The sequence below is a fragment of the Lonchura striata genome, chromosome 6 (assembly GCF_050655825.1).
Source record: "Lonchura striata isolate lonStrDom1 chromosome 6, ASM5065582v1, whole genome shotgun sequence".
Lineage (NCBI taxonomy): Eukaryota > Metazoa > Chordata > Aves > Passeriformes > Estrildidae > Lonchura > Lonchura striata.
In genome coordinates, this window is record NC_140708.1 from 33,741,738 (window position 1) to 33,762,189 (window position 20,452).

At 33.9% G+C, this 20,452-nt stretch overlaps 1 protein-coding gene across 4 annotated transcripts in view; it reads left to right on the plus strand.

Annotated features, from left to right (window-relative positions):
* The window catches only part of ATRNL1 (attractin like 1), a 430,566-nt gene that overhangs the window by 193,071 nt on the left and 217,043 nt on the right, over positions 1-20,452 (plus strand). The gene's annotated exons all lie outside the window — the stretch shown is intronic.

Genomic DNA, 20,452 nt, shown 5'->3' on the forward strand with positions numbered 1-20,452 from the left:
GCTTTGAACTTAAAATAGTTTCACAATTCCTCATTCTGTTTAGACACGTTTGTTACTGTGCAGCCATTGCCTATGACATCAGTAGCTCTTCATTCTTCCTGGTGTATATTCCCTGTTTTGTATTTATACATGGCAATCCTATTCCCTGCAAGCCTTTTAGCTGGCTAAGCAAGCTCTCTTCTTTGTGTTTAAAATTCATTTTCTGTCCCCTCCCAGCCACCCTAATGGCTCTGCACCTTCCACTTGAGTCTTCAGTAGAATGACAGTGCAGGGTACAGTTATTAGTCTGTCAAAACATCCTTTTGCAGCTAGAAGATTAAATTGCACAGTACCATTGTCACTGTTACAATTTTGGTTACTCCATTAAGATGCCTCACATTCCATTTGTATTTTTCTTTATGCTTGGCTGCTGTCGTTCAAGGAAGTTGCTTTAGTGCTGTTTGTTCTACACCTGTTGTAGCCAGATGGAAAAGGGGAAGGACTTATCTTTAAATAAAAATAATAATAGTAATAATAATAACAATAATACTCTCATAAAAATTTAACCCGAAATAATAAAATTATTTTGGTTGAGGTGATGAATTTAAATTATATTTTAATATCACAGAATTGAATCATTTAAAGAAACCAGTGAAATCTGAGTGCCTAATTTCAATGCATAGATGCTTTGTCATATGAGAACCAGTGTGAATTTATACTCCTGAGTTTGCAAATACTCTATAAGATCATTAACTGGTGTTTCATCTGTGGGATGTTTTTGCATGGTTTATCATTCACAGTGATAAATTGCATGATCATCATGTTGAACCACCAATTTCTCTTTAGGTCCACTCACATGCTGTCTCCATTAGCACAAATACCGAGTTACTGAAGTTGCATTTACTATGTACAAAATACTTTGTGTGTGAATTTTTATTTCTCTGAAATAACCCATGGTTGAATTCTTGCTCATATTTTTAATTTGTTTTTTTTGGGTCTTTTTATGATATTTAAACATTACATTTGTTTAACCCCAGTCAGTGTGGCGTAATGAAGCAAATTACATTGGTGGAAGGGATTTTTAATTTTAGAATTTTCAGTTTAAACTGATAATTATAGAAGATACAATAGTGAGAATTTACTAACAGTATGATATTAGGTGTGTTAAGGTTAATTGTGTTTTTTATCAGAAAGGACTTAATGGAAAATGCTACATCATTGCAATAACATTTCCAGGGTTTCTAAAGGGAAAGATTCAATTGTTATTATTCTACACAATGTTAATGTTATGTTTTTAAAGGCTTTTTAAACCTACAACACAGTGCAAGCAAGTTATTTAAATGATCATACTAAATTATATTACACTTTAAAAATTCTACTGCTGACACCTGTTGCATTAATAGTGTTCAAAGAGGAACTCAGGATACAAAGAGAACATAATGAAAAGGCATAAACCAGGATTTGTTCTCATGAAGAACGGTGTTTTAAATAAAATTTTTAAAGCAGTCCTTTTGCTCTACTCAGCTGTTCCTGGTGTCAACTTGAGAGTTCAGAGGGTAGTCAAAATTGCAAAGAGGTGTAGAAAAAATGACTAGAGACAATCCTGAAGTGATTTGTTAGGAAGACTTAAAAGGGTGATACTGCAGCTCAGGTTGTTTGAGTGATGATGGAGAAAGTTGATGGAGAACTGGAGGAAGAAAAACAAACAGGACTAAATATCAGTGGGAGATAGTTTGGGCAATCTAAAAGGAAAGGTGGCACAGGCAATTTCTAAAATCTCTGAAACCAGACATTTTAAGAAAGGAATTGTATAACCACCTCTCTGGACAGATTTGATTCTCCTTTGGGGAAACAGATATGTCCCATCTGCTGTACTTGATGTGTTTTTGTTAGGTTTTCTGATATAATTTTCTTTTTTCAATACTTCATGATTTTTTTTTTCCTTTTTGAAAGTGAATCCACTGATGACAACTTACTAAATAATTGAAATCATCATTTTTACAATACGACATGTAGATGTCCTACAAGTCATCCTGAAGAATTGTGGAGGGAAAAGAGTAGTGGGGATGAAGAATATTTACAATTATCTCTGATGTTGTTATGAAGGAGCAAGAATTGACAATTAAAAAAAAAGTTTAATAGAAGCAGTGATTGCTACAATCAGTTAATGGGCTTCAGAGAAGGAGGATTAAACAGGTCCATTTTCAGCTTTGTAAGTTTCCTGTGAACAGTTTAAAAACAAATGAAATTGGTCTTTTACCAATTGACTCTTCTTTCACTGCCAGTTTGTTGACACTTAGAGCCCTTTGCTCCACAAGGAACAAGAATAAAATTGGTCTAGTACATGGTCTTTAATTGAATTGACTATTTTGTCCTGCTGCTGAGGGAATTGATAAATTGCTGCAACCTTCTGTTCTGAAAGTTAGTGGGTGATTTTTGTCTTTTGTTTTAGGAATAGTAAAAAGTATGAAAGAAATTATGAAAGAATAGGGTTCAGCAGTGGTAAGAGATCACTAAATTTGTTTTGACTAATTATATTATTGCAGTCTCAGTTCTGTGAAATATTTTAGAAATTAATCAGTAGTTACTGTAATTTCTTTTTTTGATTTAATCATGCAGATAAAATAAACTTTCATATGCAATGTGCCACTTGTGGTAAAATATAACTGAGTGTTTTGAACTTTCAGTAGCAAAGTTACTTCTTTGATCTGAAAATATTAAAATATTATTAAGGAGAATTTTTTGCTTGACCACTTAATATGAACATTAGTACATTAACGTTTCTGTAAAAGGTAGTTGACCTGCAGACCCCAAATGAATGACATTTGGTTATCAAAGAGATTAAAATTTAGGAAATTCCTAAAGTTGTTATTTAATCAAGAAATTGACAGTAGGTTGGTTTTTTTTCCCAACCAAATCAATATTTCGGTTGATAATTGCTAAGGCCCTGCCACCTTCATCTTTTACACAAATATGTTTTCCACTTACCAGATTCTCTAAGTTACAAATCATAACTGTGCGGCATTTTTAAGTCATCTGGATATTTGGGTGCTACTTTTCAGAAGAGGTTGGAGCATCTGGGAACTCTCAATGACTTTTGTGATATCATCCATTATTTGTCTTCGATTTCATTTTACATCTTGTTATGAATAAATTCTTTACAGCTATTATAAAGCAGTGGAGAAAATTCAAAGGGTTGCTTTGCCTGAAGACATACACTGGGGAGGTGCAAAGGGACCACCCTCATCTGCTTCATAGAACCAAAAACGAGTTTCAGAGAGCTCTGTGCTTTTGTGTGTCCTCTGGTGCTGAATCCATGGCAGGTTGTACTGGGGGATTTTGTGCCACCCTGAAAAATTTACATACAAGCCTACCTTTATGGCTTTTTTCTCTATTTTAATCTTAATATGTAAATAATTTTTTAATTATTACTCTAAACTTATTTTTCCCCCTATTATAACAACTGTATAAGTAAACTTTGATCTGTCTTTGCATGAAATAAACATGTTTTTCAGTAAATTTTAAAATGGATATTTAATCTGAGGAAAACTGCCCTTGTGCTTTCCTAAGGCACCAGACATTTTGGGGATTTAACTGGCAAATATCCAGCTGCTGCCATGGGTAATATTTGATTAACCTCTGACCAGAAATAACTGTGTCCATCAGGATATACAAAAGCAGTGTTAAACTGTTTCATCATGCCTTGTAAAATCTTTGCTTCACTGGCCTTTTCCTGTGCTCTGAGAAGATAAGGATGTTGTTGAAGGAGATTCAGAATTGCACACTAGAGCTCAAAAAGGAAACAAAAGCCCTCTGAGGTTAAAGCTGAGAGGTTTCAAGAGGAGAACCAGAGTGGAGACTCCTTCAGCTCATACACTGAGGTTGTTCTTATCCTGAAAAGCTAATGGAAGAAAAGGAAAGGCATAGAAATATGTAGAAGAAATTTTATTAGAGTTAATAAGAATTATTATCATTTTATTGATTGCAGTTTTTATAATTGAAATCTCTTAGAAGTCAAATTAATTTCTACTATTATATATTGGTGAAATTCAGTTTTGGGATTAGTAAAAGTGCAGCTGTGAAGAAAATGCATGATAAGCAGAGTACTCTGTTTCTACCAAATGTGACTTTCAAACAGAGCATTCTTTTTCTTATGTCCTTGTCTATTTTGGTTTTCATGTATGTTGACAGCTTTGCTGCCTAACAGGGTAAACTGTTGCTCTGTTTTATCCTTTTTCTGCAAAGATAGCTGATATGAAATGCATAAAAAATACATTGTGAAAAGCCTTGAACTGACCCCAAATTTCTTGAGATCAAAATCAGAGATAGTATTATTTTTATATAACTGAGTGTAGTATATTAAAAATTGTATAGTAGGATTTTAAATCCTAATTAGTGCTGTAATTTTATTTTTGTTTCCATTTCAGAGGTTCCAAGTGTAAGGCACTTGTACCATTGGGCTCCATCTTGGCAAGTAGTGAGAGTGATCTATTGGCATCTCATAGTTGTCAAGGAAATTTTCAAATCAAAGCTTAAGCATTTAAAATTCCATGTTCTAATTCCAGGTTTCTGTAATAATGTGGTCCCGTATTTATGTACACATTTATTCCCTCAGTGAAGAATTCCAATACTCAGAAACAGGAAGAACAAAGGAATTTTTGTCTTCATCAGTCATCTTGCCTTCCAAGACAAAAGTCTCTAATCTTCTGGGCAGCAGTTGTAGATGTTTAGTGTAAAAAAATACCCTTTTTGATTATTTTCTTTCCCTAATCCCTTGTCTGTACAAACAGAGTATTTGTAATAGCTCTGGTTTAAGCATCACTGTACTGTGTGTAGTTACAAATCTAGATACGTATCTAGTTACATATGTAGATACATATCTACATTTTATAAGCTGAAATTACATGCTAAAATTTTCTCAAGAAAAAGTAGACTTTCTATTATTTTCCTGCTGACAAATAAGCCTTTTTCTCTTACCATCCCATCAATAGTCTCACTTCCAGCCATTTTCTTTAGAGGGTTCCCCTTTCACACAAGCAAAGGGTGTTAAACATGGACATTGTTTTTGTACTATTCCATTGACAAGAATAATCGTGATGTCCTCCCTGTCCTGAATCAAAACTGTAAACAGTCAAGAAAAGGCAATTATTTACTCTTTCTCAGCTCTTTTCCCTGTTAGGAATCCAAGCTGCCTTTCAGCAGCTGCTGTTCTGGGTGGTGCCCACCACATCAGCAGTGCTGCTCTGCAGGGTGGTGCCAGCTACACCATCCACAGCATCTGCTGCTTTGGCTTCTGCTGGAGCAGCACTGGAATCCTGATTTTTTTTTCCAGTTTCTCCCCCTTAACTTTTAAAGGGATTTTAAAATCATATTATTTAAATTTGAGTAGAAATTCTTTCACTTGGGAAATGTGTAATTCAAACCTTTTAACTCAGCTTTTAAAAGCCTTATTGTATGTTTTTGTAGAAAATCTAGCTTTGGTATTAGAGATATGTTAATTTAGGGTAATTTCTTCCTGTCTCTTGTGTATTTTGTTTTCAAACCCATATCACTGACTTAGTATTCATGTCTCAATGTAACCAAATTCTTCCTCTCATTGGGGGCTCTGATGAGTAGCCTGAATATTGCGTATTGAGATCACTTTATATATGAACTCCTTACTTTTGCTCTGTGATGCTACAGAAAGTATATTATCTTTTATAAAGGGTTGAGTGCAGTTAATAGAAAAAAAATGGCATATGGAATTATTCTTTTTATTCTCTCAAGGAAAAAAGATAGTTGATGTTTGTTCAGTTAGGAAAAACAAAACTGTATGGCTTTAGAAAGCTTTTAGGACATTTTGAGAAAATGCTTATCTAGTGACCTTGTATGAGACATGTCTGCCATAAAAATTAGATTCACATGACACTAAAAGTTATAGATTTAAAACTGTTTTTCTTCACAACACAACAATAAGAATTGGCTGCAAAGCAGCATCAGTTTTCTGCAATAGGAATTTACTAATCCTTCTTTCACCAAAACCAGATTTCATGTAGTTAAAAAACAGATTTAACTGTAAGCCTGAACTAATTTTTCACAAAGACTGGATCAGTATTCAAATAAACTTGTTCAACAATATTAAATCTATTATATTTAATACCTTCTCCTTGCCTATTCTATTGTACTAGAAATAAATTATGTCAGGAAATTGGTGGTAGGGCTTAGGAAGATAATAAATTGAGAAGAGATAAACTGAGTGGCAGCTACAGATATCTCACTCTGAATGAGGCCTGGTGGTACATTTTCCTGATGCCATTTACTTTTCATTCATGTATGTAAGTATTTTATATGTATAGATAAACATATAAGGAATATGTTCTTTTGCATAATTATTTCCATACATTTCCATATTCATTTCCCTGTACAAGTCAGAATTACTTCAGTGTCAGAGCAGTAAGTTGTGACAGTTCTATTTATCCAAAGGTAAAATCAGGTCTGTCCATTTGAGTTGTTCCTATGGAACACTTTGTTAGTGAAATCATCATTTGTGGGAAAGTGCTGTTGGGGTTTAATGGACTCCTCTGGACAGCAAGTTTTTTGGGGACATGAAACCAGCAGGAGGCTGAGCTGTGCCAAAGGGCTGTGCTGCCATGCAGGAGGACCTGCAGGGGCTGGAGAAATGGGCTGACAGGAACCTCATGGAGTTCAGCAAAGGGAAGTGCAAAATTCTGCCGGATTTTGGAGGAAAAGCCACGAGCCAGCAACGAGCTCTGAGAAGGGAAAGGTGACCTGGGCTGAGCTACGCAGGGTGTTGCCAGCAGGTCAAGGGAGGTGGCCCAGGGACAGAATTTATAACATAGCTTGACTGTTTTCATGGCAGTTTTCAGGTTTTTAGTGAATATTGCAGCATAAAAATCTAACTAGGTTGCCAGATTAATTATTTTAATTGACCTTTATAGCTTTAGTGTAAGTGCAGCCCTGTAATTAGCAAATGACAGTTATTGATAGGTTTATCCTGATTTTTATAATTCTTTTATTTGTGAAAATGTATTAAGTACAGCTTCTCATAGCTTAGTTTTTAGTGTTCACCTGCCTTGAAATAAAGATCAGTAAGTACAACATAACAAAAGGAATAAAACAGGTGACATTTTGGTGCATGCTTGCACAGTTTTTTAAAGTGTCCTTTCATTGTGCTTTAACTCAGTCCTGGAAGATCTCAAAAGCAAAAACATCAGATAACTCCATAAGTTCTCTGAGTGATAATCACATGATAAAAAAAAATCTAAATTTCAAACATAAGTATCCTTCACTTCTGAAGAGCAGCAGTTGTAGCTTTGACAAGGATAAGCCCATATCAGTATGGCCTGGTGTATAAATTATGGAGTTTATTTCTAGCTCAGTTTATTTGCAAAGGGAGAATTATTTCAAATTCTAGAAAATTATGATGTAGAGTTAATTGGCATGGATAGCAGATTTAATTTTATTAACATTTGCTTGTATGGTTCCAAATATTGTTCATTTCTGCCTTTGGGAAAAAAAACATACCAAAACCCCCCGAAAACTACTGTAGCTTAAATATTAGTAACTTAAGAAACTTAAATACTTTGTATTCTTATGCAATAGTCTACTAATCAACATTTATATATCACAGCTAAAATTAAATTAAATTAGATTGAAACTAAATTACAAGGTCCTGAGTAAATTGGATTTGGTAATTTACTACTGAGTCAATCTGCAACTGATGTCATAATTTAGATTTGCCTCTTATGTGAGAAGGATGCCAAGAATTATTCTTCCCTTTGCAGTTTCAATTTGTGAGCGTGAAGAATAATGATCATGCTTGAAGTACAAAACTAGTAACTGGCCAGATGTTAATAATGGATTTGTAAAGATGCCATTGCAGGTCTGTCAGCTCATCTTTTCTTGAACTTGAGAGACAAAGCTGGGACTCAGTGACTCTCAAGAATGCTCAAAGTAAAAGGTGTCTTATGATTTGTGTACATAAACCAGACAGGATTCAAGATGAAGGAGAAAAGTTGCAGATGTCATATTTAGCTATATTTATAATCACTGGGTTTTTATGCATTGAATGCTGCCTTAAGAATTTTAAGGAATTTTTAGTTTTTGACCACTGACCTGTTTATCATTTGTCACCCTAAATTCTGATAGCCAGCTTACTTCCAGAATGTGTGAGAAATAATTTTTACAGCAGGTATTTGAGAATGAGGTCCATATCAATTTCTTTTTCCATTTTAGTTAGCTTTCAAAATGCGTATTTCATTTTTTGAGTCCTAGAAAGGGATGTTTGACATGATTTCCTACTCTCAGATATAAATCAGGAGACTGTTTTATTGCATAATAGTGTGGCTTGCATAAATGCATTCCATTTATGAAACCTCTTACATATTTAGGGAAATTTCATAATATGCCACATTACTGTGAGTTGTTCTTCCCAGCTGGAACAACGGCCTTGGGCATGAAGCCACACAGTTGGGCAAAATAATAGCATCATTTTATAGCTTGATAATGGCACCATTAGCACAAGATATTATCATATCACCTTTTTATGGATACTTATACTTTAAAGTAAGCTCTGTTATATGACATAAGTGCAGCATTGGAACAGACTTCAAAAAATAAAGGTGCAATTTTTCTTTCAACAAGTTAAATATTGTAACATTTATGTAGCTATTATCTTTATTCTTTATAAAACAGTGAGCTTCCTCTTTGGATGTCTAATTGAAATATATATAAACCCAGCAATTTTGCATCTGAAATAGGTACTTAGGTGTAAGGTGTTTCTTGACCCATCAAGTGAGACTTTTACTCCCAAACAGATGGATGAGAGCTCTGCTCTTGGCCAAATTGATGTAATTTCTCATTCTTCCAGTCTGATGGAGCTGCTAGTGCTTTGGAGATTATACAAGGTGCAGATTCAAAAAGTTAATTTTGAGTGTTCCAGAACTCAGTTTTTAACTCTAGTCTCTGTTTGTAATTGTTGATCTGCTTACAGACTGCAGCTTCATCTTTGAACTCAGGCTTTGCTCCTCAAAGCACATCTCCAATTATGATTAAAATGTGCAAGACCTACTCTCTCATAAAATCAGCTTTAATGACAGCCCAATCCACAGCAGTAAAGATTTCTGAGAGATTTTTCTGTTCTTTAGTTGATCACTTTTGCCTATGGATGAACTACAATTACTTCGATATAATAATATTTAGTAGGATAAAAATCTGAAACTGGGAATAACAGTTATCTATTAAAAACACATTAGGTTTTGAGTATTTTAAAGAGTGTATTATGCAATTTTATTATAATTTATTCAAATATTCTTCCTATCTGTTCAAAGTTTGGATCCCAAACAATATAGCAAATTGTTCTTAAATACTTGATCTTGGAATTTGTAAGCAGTTTGAGTTTTAAGTAGGAAACACATTCATGCTAAATTATGTTGAAAAAATTATGGAAAATTATTAAGCTTTTCCCTCGATTTGAGAGCTTCAATTGCCTTTCACTTCCATTGGAATTCTTGTATTTCATATCCAGCATCTTAAAGAGGTGTTCAGATGAAATATTGGTATGATGACTTTGCCCATGAAACAGATCAAAACCTATCAACCTTCAATAAAGAAGTTGTTGACCTGAAATCGCTCTGGAGTTCTGGTATCTTTGATTCCTATCAGGCTTTTAAAGTATGGCACAACAAATATTTGGTGACCTTGAAAAGTTACTAAAATCTATAGATAGAATTTCAGTAGGTAAGATGTAAAGGAAAATAAGGAGATTTTCTTCATTTCATAGGAAAAAGGCTTCAGGAATGTTTATGGTAGGGACTTGATTGAATATTAAGATATTTTCATCCTTGGCAGTAAGATTTTTCATCACAATAAAGAAAAAGTTAATAAATAGTCATAAATACTATAGCAGACAGCAGTTTGTATTTTATATAGTTCTTAGTGAAAAGGTTGTGAAAACAAAGATTTTTTGGTAATACATTCATTAAGCTTCAATTTCAGAACACTTAAAATCTCTCAGCTGGTTAATTTTGGAAAGATATTAAGCAGATTTGAACAACTGGTTTGTTTTTTTTTTTAGGACCAAGATTGGAAATGTAGCAATTAAGAATGAATCAACTTTTTCTTTGAAAGATCATTTAAAAACTGTAATAACTGTGGTTGATTATTGTATTATCTCACACAGTGGTTGATGCTAGAAGGAACCTCTGGAAGATTAAATGAATGTCCAAAGATGGAATCATTGAGTAGATAACACTTCCCAGTGCAATTCTTCAGGCCAGTAATGAAAAGGCAGAGGAAAGGCTCTTCACCAACTCAAGATAAACATTCGACTGGTGCTACTGTAAAAGTGTGTTGCAGTAAATATATAGATGATATTACATCAAAGTATTTGTCATCATTACCAGAATCAGGGTATTTCTCTCAGGAACTTTGGTGCAGCAAACTTTGAGTGGCTGTCAGTTGGTACCTCTTTTCTTTTCTTGTGATATAAACAGACATTTGCAGGATGTATTTTATGCTTTAAAATTAAGAAAAAGCATAATACTCTCTGGTACAATACATTGAACTAGATAGCATTTGTTGTTTCAAGTAAGCACTTTTAGCATGGATGTCTCTGCCCTTGCCAGCTTTGGAACAATGGAGAGGAAATTAAATCTTTCAGAAATCATTTTTCTGTCTTCTGTTACTGACCCAGAGGCCTAATAACCTGTACTAACAACTGTGAGAAGGGAAATAGTCATGCCTGTTCGTGGAATCACAGAATGATTGGAATTGGAAAGAACCATCTGGAGATTGTCTGACCCCCCAAAGCAGGGTCATCTCGAGCAAGTTGTCCAGGGCTTTGTTGAGTCAGGTTTTCAGTATCTCCAAGGATTGAGGATCAATACCCAACCTGTCTGAGCAGCCTGCTCCAGTCTTCGATCCCCCTTGCAGTAAAAAATATTTCATATGTTTAAATGGAGTTTCCTGTCTTTCAATTTGAATGGGTATAGATTGAAGTTTAAAAAGAAAATTGGTACATAAACCACTTTTAACTATATTGAGAATTATTTGTATTGAAAGAGTTTTGCAGTATAGAACACCTTGTTTGTGGAAATCACTTTAATACAGTCACATGGTTTCATTGTACTTTTTCCCACCAGGCTAAGTCAAGATTTCAGTAAACAACATAAATCAGCATTAAGCCTTCTACAGATGCATAAAATAATTGCAAAAACCCCTTACTTGCAGCTAGAAACCAATTAACCATTCATTCTCAGAAATAATAAATATACAAATCTATATTTTTTTATATGTATGTTCTTGTCTCAGAGAAAACCATGAGTGTGTTCTTATTTGGAAAAAGGGGTATTGGAAGGGTCTGGGGAATTTCTGTAATCATTGAGGAGAAAAAACAACCCTTCATTTTGACTGTAGTCAGTACATTTAGTTGAAGAAATCTTTCTGCTGTATTTTTGTCCCAGAAAACGTACTGAAAATCTTTCCTGGAATACTCTGAGGATATTTCTTACAAATGACTGTTGGCAAGACAGATACCTTTAAAATCTTTACCTGAGAGGTTCACCCTGCAGGGAGTGAAGAGTATGATTTTCATTTCTAAACTTCACTTTTTCAACACCTTCCTGCACTTGGAGTCAGAGAGTCTGAATTGTCTTTTAAAGTATTTGTTCCTCTGTGCCCTGCATATAACTCTCTTTAAAAAACTTGGTCAGCTTAGAGGGTGAAATAATTGGAGTTGTCAAATATTATGATTTTGTGGGAAAATTTTTGGAGAAAAATTGTTTTAGTTTCTGAAACTTGGCAGAAAAAATATTTCAGGGTTCAACTGAGATTTCACTTTTTTTTTTTTGTTTTGTTTTTTTAGCAGAACCTTTTCTAATTTTTCAAATTTTAGGAAAATAATTTTTCCTTTAAAGACTCATCAAAACGGCTTTATGTTTTTTTGAACCACTTCAGCCAATTTTTGAAAACCAGTAGCTATGGGAGAAATTAGCAACCTCAGATTTCCTAGCTCTCTGGAGAATCTCCCATATTTTGTTCTGAAATTATGTCTAAAATTATAATGAATAATTGATGCTTTTATAAGTAATTTCTTCTGTTTCCTTCAGTGATGTCTGGTAACATGGATACTTTTTTATGTCTTTCTCTGCTGGTATATTTTGGGATCATCTCCCTTGTTGTCTAATTAAAAATCTTGTGGACATTGTTTTTAAAATCAATCTTTGGGCCCACAGTTGTCCATGCAGTACATGCACAGCTATGTTATATAGCTTTTATTTTTTTAGGAAACAAAGATTTTGTTACAGGATTTCCTTGAATTTACCAGATTGCACTTGGAAATGTTTCCGTAGTTAAAAGAAGAAATCATTTTTCTGAGGCATAGAGGAAGGCTGGAAGATACCTGATCTTTACTAGACTTACTCTTCTAAATAAATTTATTATTTATTGCCTGACTCCCCTGCCATATAGATTCAGAGCAGCAATTGAGGCATTTCAGAATTCCAAAGTAAACATCTGTGTAACAGAAACTGAGTTTATCTTTCTGAATGTGAGTTTTTTGCACGTAGGATCTTTGCCCTGACTCATGTTCTTGTTTTGCCAGAAGATGATATTCATTATTTTGAGATCAAATTCATCTATGCAGATACCTTCTCTCTTCCTACTCAAATGGAAAAAATCTTGATAGCTGAGCAATCACCCCCAAAAGCAGATCTTAACATTTCTGCCCGAAGCTGGTATGAAGTATTCAACATGAGAAAGGAAAAGGCTTGACAGGGTGCAGGCCACCATCCTAATTATATAGGGCTCTTGAAAAGTATTTTCATTTATCTCTTTGAAGGCTTGAAGTGCTCTAGCTGCAAAAGTGGTTTTTTTTTTTTTTTGGATTTTGATTTTGTTAAAGCTGTTCAACAGACAAATGGTTATTGTGGATTTGCAGAAGCCTGATTATGGAAAATATACTGGGAAATCCAGTTTTTTAAAAGAGAATATAAAATACACTCAGTGCTGACAACTTTAAATATTTGTTTTCTTTTCAACAATAGGGCCTGTATGAATTAAAATAAACCTGACTGCAGTTCCTTGCTGCTTGTCCATGAGCTCATTCTGAGCTTTGCAGGTAGCCTCCAGATCACAGGAGGTAATAAATTCCTACATTTCACTCTCATTTCTACATTTCAGTTACAAAACTTTTGGTACCAAGGCTGTAGTTTCCTGGGAATGACTGTTGCCAGTTTCTATCAGTGTAGTCCAGCATGTCATTGCCAAAAAGGCAGCATGGGCTTGTTTACAGCAAAACAGTTTCAGCTGAGCAGGTCCTGCTCTTCAGTTTTACAGTATTCTGAGTCTTCCTGAAACCCAGTTACTCATCCACCTTTCCCAACCTAATTCCTGCAAGTTGTTAAAAAGGTTTCTGCCATTTCCATTACACATTTCTCTGCACTTTTGTACAAATACTCTTCTGACTGTGACAGCATATCCTCAGTGATATGTCAGTGATCCATCACCCTGATGCTACAGAATGTACTACAAGGGTGAGTGAAGTCTCAGGCTGACAGTTGTATCTGCTTTTCTTTTTTTTTCAAATTTATTACAGCTTGAACTATACTAGCAGTTTCAAGTGATCAATAAAAGTTAAATGAGAGTAAAATTAACATGACAAAATTGAATCACAATTTATTCTGTTAATCCTCACAATTTAATATTTTGTAAAAGTCTCAGCTCTCGCTTTCTGCATTTTGCTCATCTCTTCAAGGAGAAACATAGAACTCATTTTCTTGTTTATATGTTATATAGTTTCTTTCTTGGTATGCTGGGTGTTTTTTTGGTTAGTCAGCCACTTCCCCTTTATTTGAAGGAATTAATATTTTCACATTGGTGTGGCTCTTGTTCTTACAGCAGAAAATCTATTGGAATATTCTTGCCCCTTGTATAGATAAGTAAATATCATGCCTTACCTTCCACACTTCTCCAGTGGAATAAACATTCAATACAGAGAGCTTAATCTATCTTGAGTTTTTTCCTCATACCTTTTTATGTTGGCTCTTCTAAGTTATATAATTTATTGTGTGTCCTCTTAATTCTCTCATGCACATGTAAAACCCCTATCTTACCCTTCTTTGCATACTTTGGTTTTCTTTTCTATGAGATGTGGATCTTCAGTAAAAGATTGAAGTAATAATAAAGCTGAAGACCATTTTCTCTGTAGAGTTTAATGAGATTTTGGTGTCTTCCATTACCATAATTTCTCAATGATGATCAAAAAGATTCACTTGTCAAGACACACAGTCTTGAAAATGCCTACTTGACTTCACTTTTGGCGAGTCTTTCGTGAGAGGCTGGACTAAGCATTTCAATTTCTTGTTTTAGTATTCTGTACTGAAATCCTGGTTTCTCTGAAGCCAAAAGGAAGTCAGTAGGTATTTACCACTGACAGTAATGTAATCAGCACTCACCCGTGGAGAAAAAAGTGAGACTTTAAAAAATTTTATCTGTGTTCTATCACAGAACTGTTCATAGGATGAACAAAATTCAAATATTTGTGCTATGGATAACTGCTGGAATGCAGATTCCTTCCTCTTTTCAGAAGTAATTCTATTAGATATGCTCACAATGACTTCTACTCTCATTGTAGCAGTGCTATGTGCATCAAGGAATTAGAGCCTCTGTCTTTTGTGGCCTTATCAAAAGGTGAGGAGGAGAACAAGAAAATACATCAATGAATTTCTCTGCTGACTGAGATTGCTGCTTTTTGGTTGCTTTAGACATTAGAGAGGGGAATCACCAAGCACCACGCAAAAGATCAGAAAGTGTAATTTCTACAAAGTGGTATTATATGCATAAATCTTCTGAAAGACAGATACCTCTGGGACATGGTAGGCCATAGACTCCTATGTAATCCATTACCCATGCCGATATAAACCTTTGATTTGTGGGTTTAAACCTGAGGCTGAGTAACCTCATAAATATGCTAATCCACAGTAATCAAGAAAAGTGCCATTGCAAATACAAAATTTTTTATTCCACAGCTCCAACAGCTTTATAGCATGCTCTACATTTATAACAATAAACTTTGGGAAATTACTCTCTTCATGTTTAAGAAAATGCTTTGCCCTTTTCTTGTCATCTCACAATGGGTTTTGCATACATTATTTTGAATGGCATGATCTTTATGCAAAATTCAGGGCATGTTTTGCCTTCTCTAACCAAGTATTTGATTTCTAAAATGAACAAAACATTGCATAAGTTTTAACAATTCAGCTTTTGTAGTCTTATAAAAATTTTATTATCATTTTTATTAGGCTGGAGACCAGCCAGTTGGTTAACTGGTAGAATGTCTAGCAAAACCAGCTCTACTGTAGATGTAAGAAATAAAGAACTTAGTGAAATTTGAAGAAAATCTTATAATTTTAGCAGCACATTTTCCATCTCTGATATATATGTTTCTACACATACACATAGGCATGGATATTAAATGCCATGACCATCATATTAAATTCTGCAGTCATTCAAATAGCTCCGTGTAATTAATTTATTTAGGAATGATGAAAAATACCTTGCGTGCAGGACATTTTCCTGATTTTAAACTTTGTAATACAAGGAGAAGAGTAATCTGCACCTTGGGAGATTCAGATTGAACATTAGAAAAAAATCATTTTTTTAGCATTGGTGTGTTGAAACAAATTTTCTGGACTGAATGTGGAATGTTCACTCTTGGACATTTACAAAACTGACCTTGGAGAGGGCACTGATCTGGTGCTGACTGTAGCCTGGCTTTGAGTGGGAAGTTGAACAACCTCAGTTTGTGATGTTCCTCCCCATCCCCGTTTCTGTGACTCTGTGATGATCAGAGCACATTCCGTAACAGGTGCAGCTTTCCTAATGGGAAACTCCTTAATTTATCAAGTCATAATAAGATGTCAGAAGAAGGCATACCAAGAAGGCTGAAACCTGGGGATGAAAGGAAAATTCAATTCTAGCAAGTGACAAAAATGGCTTTCCTTAATGTAGCTTGACAAACAAAACCATATTGTCATGCAATGCTTCTCTTTGTAGTAGAATTTAATCATTCAACTCTGCCTGACAAATTCTCTCACCTCATTCCCTTCACTTCTGTTTCTAATTTTTCTTCCTCTCCATTTAATCTAGGCAGGCTTTTAAAAATCAGAGTTTTGAAAGATGTTGTCTAGAAATCTGCTGTTTCACACAGTTTGTAGGATAACTCAATCCTGCAAAGATTTATGTCTAAAATAACTTTTCAGTACTATAGGTCTTTGTGCCAATTACTTTTAATTTTTTTTTAAATTTAATTTTGAAACATGCCATTTGTCTCTTGTCTACGTCTTTTAATTTTCTTCCATTCTTTCATTGACTTTAATATTCAGTATTTCAATTTCTTAATAATGTCCATATGAATCATTATGAAAGTGCTTTGCATGCTGAATAAAACTGTAAGTTAAATAACAGTTCCCTCCCCCACATTCTCTCCTTCACTTTCTGGAGTTTATTAATGTTGGTTTTTTCTGCGTGGTATATGTTTCTTCAAATGTGTACAGAAGTACAGAATTGAATAAAGAAGTGGAATATTCATATTGAATTTAACAGGTAAAATGCATACTAGGTAGGAAAAAAGTTCAGCTGTTATAACCTTATTTAGCAGTATCTTTCATCCTACTTGAATACAGAACTAGATTGTCTTTCAGCCTCTTATGACTCTGAATAGTGGAAGTAATATCCTGTAATTATTACATTTTTTGAGAAATGAAGGGGTGGGTATTTTGATAATGTAATGTGTGCCAGCATGAGAGACAGGGCTGCAGCATGCAGACATAATCTGTGGAAGCTGTTTATCAAATCTTGATGTGAAGTCTGAATTTCTTTGTTATCTTTCATTTTCTGTTTATATTATCAGTATGAAAGTTTTGTTATCACTAAATCTTATCATCTGGGAGGACTGTTTGTCAACATCAGACTGAATTCTTTACAGGCATTAACACAGCAGGAGTAGGATTCTGCAACAGCCACTTAGCTTCATATTGCTTCTCAGACCTTTTAATCCCAGCAATAAACATTTCTTTTGCCTATTTTATCATTACACTGGTTTACAGAAATACCCAGTGAGTACTTACAAACCATGGGAGAAATTTATCTCACTTAACATTATTTATATTCTAAGTTTGACATTAGGTTTATAATCTAAACTAATCACAGAATCCCAGTGTTGTTGGTGGAGAGAAATGGCAGCTCCATAGGGTAATTCCTTCCAATTTATGAGAGTTCCACATCTATTTTAGAGTCAGTCACCTATGAAGTGCCTTCCTATCTCTGCTGATTATTGTAAGCTAGCTGAATAATTTAAATGAGGTTCACGCATGGGACAGGATCAGATGTACTCACACGGTAAAATTCAGATACATTTCAAATTTTTTTTCCAAGTTCTAGGAAAGCCAATATATGGAATAAATGTGTGGCACTTTAGCCTACAAGAGTTTAGTGTTTCTCTTATTTAGACATATGTAATTTGTTGGTAATCTCATCCTTGGAATTTCTGTTTTCCAAGGGAAAGGAAAATATATTTTGTGCTTTGTCTGTTAAATATTTATATTGGAAAACTGATAATTTCCTACTATCCATCTCTCACTTTTACAGGCCAGTCTTCATAGTTGAACTCCAATGTGAAAGAAGAGTCAGAACCATTTTTGCTCTCTCTAAAGATATCTCAGTAGTTAATTGTACTTAAAATTGTATTTATATTTAAATAAAGAAATCAGAGTATCCCTTCCTTTGAAACTACTGGTTATTCAGTAGTCATGTATTCACTGAGTTTGAGGATATCCATAGGTACCATTTCCCACCCCAAAATTATTCTGTAATACATAGTAATGTCTTTAGAACAGTTTATACTTGGGTCTCTTCAGTCATGTTTCTTCAGCGAAGATATCTAAACTCTACTTAGTACAATGAAATGTAAATGTGAGAATTTATGTGTTTAAATTTTCTAGCATCCTCATTTCAAATTATCACAGTGTTTGATCTTTTACATTTTTCTTTATTAAAAAAGTTATACACAAAAATGTAGCCATCTACACAAATATTTTCCTGAGTTGACTTTAATATTTTTTGTTTGAAGTTGCCTCAGTAAGAGTGTCCCTCAAGAAAGTATGAAAGATAATATACACCAAAATGTCAGCCTTTATGTTCAGTCAGTATCCATTTCTTCTGCTTCAGTACATACCTAGCACCAGTGTGGGAGGATATAATAGTTTTATCCAAGAAGAAATTAAATTATGGTTTGGATGATACTGAAGGAAGTAATAATTCTGCCGGGTTTAAGTCTGCATAATCAACACAATCCAGGCAGTTTAGTTTGGCTTATGTCTGACCTTATTGCATTATGTTTCCAGGTTTAATAATTAGACTTTCTATCAGAGTTTTGCCACGTATTTATTTTAGTTTCTCTTATTTGTTCATTTTTAATTTGTTAACAGTGGAAGATGGAAAAAATGGTATTAACGGAAGTATTTGCTCATGTTTGAGAGCCTGAGCAGACAGAGGTTTGCTTTAGTGGGTAATGTCATGAAATGGAGCACAGATTAAAATTGCTCTTTGTGTACATTATTTAAACATATGAAACATTTCATGGATTGGGTTCCTGTTTTCTGCAGATGTGCAATTTTGATTTAGTGCCAGTTTTCCTTTTCCACAATTGATGTTATAATTGTGGAGATGGCTTCTTGACACCTATATTTTTAAACTAAAACACAAAGTTCTGAGGGCAGACTTGCTATTTCCATATGAAAGTTGTCCCTGAGTTACATTTTCAAGATTGTCCCATATTTGGCATGGAACAGATCTTGACCTACTGTTCTGTAGGACTCTATTACTGCTGCATGTCATAATCAAGGTAACGATGAACTGGAGCAATGGGAAAAATTAATCAATTCCTGTAGATATTAACTTCTGAAAGCTGGAAAAATCTGTGTTCAGAAGTTGTTCCTCTTTCACCAGACCTATTCCATCCATCTTTATTCAGTGTAAAGTGTTATTTCCTAAATCATGTGCCAAACTTGAAAAGTTTGGAAGTACCATACATTGAAATATTGATTGCAATCCATCCTTGTGTCAGTGCTCTCTGGCATATTTTTCTGCTTATCTGACTTTTGAATCATTAATTGCTATAAAGGCTCTGCAAGGAGTCACAATGCCTTGTCTTCAAGTTTGGCCACGTATTGTTAAAAATGTTTGTTTCTTGCTTTTTTAAAACCATATTTTTCACAAACTTTAATGTGTCAGAGAAAAAAGCTAGACATGTCTTTTGTTAGTTGGAAGAATCCCCACAGTTAATTTATCACTCATCAGCCTTTTCTTCATAGGCTTTTTTATAATTTAAGACATATACATGGACCACGTGTCTGTGTGTGTGTGTATATATATATATATATATACATATATATATATATATATATATATATATATATATAATAAAAAATAAAAACAAAATTTAAAAAATAATTTAAAAAGTAAATTGTTGAGTATCATGAATTTTCATTTCAAAAGTTCACAGGTAGGCTATGAAAGGGATTCAAAGTAACGGTGTAGTTACTAGTCAAGATCAGATCTTAAATGCAGAAAGATTTCTAAACCCAACAATTATTTGAAAAGAGTGTAAATATAGTTAGGTAAACATTTTGTACAATTCTAAGTAGAAGATTCTCTGTATCTTTTACTTGATAATTATAGATTGAAAAACTGAGCAAGACAGGAACTTATGGATATTTGTAGATATAACATAAATATTAAGTACAGTTCTTAACATTAGCAAAAAGTATTTGCAAAAATAATTATAGGCTGTATTTCATGCAAGTGTGATGTCTCTATGCTGTCTTAGAGATAATTCTTAAATATTCACAAAAATTACAGCAAGGAGCTGAACTAATGCATGTTCTAGTGAGGCTGTAAAAATGTAGCCCAAAAAAATATTTATTACTTTGTCTTTAAAGTAATTTGCTTTGAAATTGTTTTATTATGCACCAGATTTATCTTTCTAAAAAATTAAATTAACATATACATTAATTTTAATATTCTACAATTAAAATATTTTAAATGCATTCATTTTAAGCACTATATGTTGTTTGTCTTCTCTAAAACCTTGTTTTAGTGTTGTTATTAAAATGGAAGATAGTGTTGGTCAAAACAGTTGACTATAAGCAACACAATTCATAACAATATGATTTCCTAATATTTTTTCTATTGTTTATATTGTTTGTATTAAGTGGATATTTTTATTAAGTTTACTTCACTAAAAGTATTATATTCCATTGTGTGTATTTTGATACCAGCAAGGATATGGGAATTAGTTGCTCATCTTACTTTATCATAACTGCAGGTGCGTGTAGACTAGACTGAAATTACACTTGAAAATAATCATCCATGGAGCCATAAAGCCCTCACCTAAGAAGAGCTGTTGAGTCTGAAA